We start from the raw sequence: 2135 nt of genomic DNA on the forward strand, positions 1-2135 counted from the left end.
GTTGGCGAGTTTGTTTTTGTTTTGTTGTTTTGTTTGCATTTTGGGATGGGGGGGATTCGGGGAGGGAGGGGTTGACAACACTTTAGAGCAGAGGCCTTTTTTTTTGTTTTGTTTTGTTTGGTTTGGTGGGGCAGTTGGGGGACCATGAAGGAGAAGAAGGTGTGTAGGATTGTGTCACTGTTACACCTTGTTTTTTAAAAGTTTCCTCTTGGCCCTTCCTTCTTCATTGTCATTTTTTTTTTTTTTTTTTAAAGAAATGTTCTTGTCCATGTCTAAAACACTGTGACTTCTGAAAACTATGCTCAAGAAAAAACCCTCGTGTGACCGTTATGTTCCCTCACCTGCTATAGAAATTTAACTAACAAAATAAATTGAATGAAAAAAGTGGTTCTGTTGTCTTTGCCGGTCTTTTTCGAGTGCGTGTTTGCCTGTGACCCTGCGAAGAGCTGCGGGGTCGGCGCTGTTATCACTAATGCCAACAAACTGACAGTGTTTGCTGGTTAAATATACTAGTTAAATACACCTCTCCATTATCAAGGTGCATTGTTGAGGCGTCAGACAAAAGGTTTGGTTTCCGTATGTTTATATTGTAAACCTAGATAGTATCCATGTTTACAAGTGGATTTACTTTTAGGCACAAATCTCACTGAAATCAGATGAATGCTCAACATACTGACTGATCATTAATCACTGACTCACTTATACAAATCACAAGGCATGCACATGTCACGATCGATAGGCCTTCTTTATAAAGTACGGTACATCAGATCATTATAGATGAAATACCAGTTTAGACTGATAAATGTGTCCTAGTGCCATCAGATATCAAACAATGTGTTTGAAGTGCTGAAAGGCCAGTACACAAAAATCATCTAAAATTTCGTGAAGCACCTTTCTCAAATCAACATAATTGGAGATAAACTCATGAGATGAGACGATTTAAGAGGGGACTCCATCCTACCTTGTTAGCAAAATGACCAAAAAGCACAAAAGACATCCTGCAGAGGGGTTGTATAGTTCAGTTGGGAGGTATAGGTGTGTGTGTGAGTGTTGGTTGGTGGTGTGGAGGCAGGGGGTCGCTCACATTGGGCTATCCTCCCTGTTCAAAATTAACAAATCATTGACCAAGAAGATTTTATGAACAAGGCATCATCTGATATTCAACCTCATGCTTCACAATCACATTTTATCTTTCGTCTTATTTCCCTCAACTTGAACCGAGGCGCCCCTGGGTGCAATGTCAGTCAGTTATCTGTGCACATCTTTCCTCCAGAAGAAATACATCTTTAACAACTGAAATAGAGGTTTTGCATTGTCCCCAGAGGATGATCCTGATTTTGGTAACATCTTTGACCTTTTCTCCTGAGCTTTTTAAAAAAATCTTGTACCCCTGCCGAACATTTTGACAAGACAAGATTCAATCCTAAAATTTTTCTGTTGACGTTCATGGTCACTGGAGCGATGACATTTTAGAGGACGGCAGGGCAAAGATACAGAGTCCCCTGTGCAAACAGAAAATCATTTGTCCCCGTTGCCATAAAACATCTAAATCATTAACGACAGCTACGCTTTGAAGCGAGCCTGCTAGCTCAACACACAGCTCTTTATATCTTTCTTTAGTGTCCTGTTTGTGAATGTGATATGTTGTGTTTTTAATGTGTCTTGTACACATGCAAGCAAAGACACATTTCTGCCACCCTCAGGCCAAAATGTCAACTTTAGTTACATACGGATATTAATCAGGATAACTTTCATATTTTCAGTCACATCGCTGTACTTATGTTGTTAAGAAAACCACATGAAGTGTAGTGAGGACACATCACTCATACAATAACATTGCACAGAGTCAGGGTGACTGTAAGAAGCCATTTGCTGCCTGTTTTGTGTAACATGGAGAATTAGACACACTTCAGTGCTGCCTAAGCTACTGTAAGTTGAAAAAAAAGGGAGAGATATACACATCAAAAAGCTCCCGGACTTTTATCCGCTTCATTGCCTAATTTATGACATATTGTTGTAACAATTTGGGTCGAACATAATTAAATATATGACTCATTACAGGATATAATTACAACGGTTTTTAATTTCTGTTTAATTTTCATTTCATTGTGCCTGAGGCGAACATTATGCTCTGG

Source organism: Pagrus major, chromosome 21 (assembly GCF_040436345.1).
Source record: "Pagrus major chromosome 21, Pma_NU_1.0".
In the NCBI taxonomy this organism is placed as follows: Eukaryota; Metazoa; Chordata; class Actinopteri; order Spariformes; family Sparidae; genus Pagrus; species Pagrus major.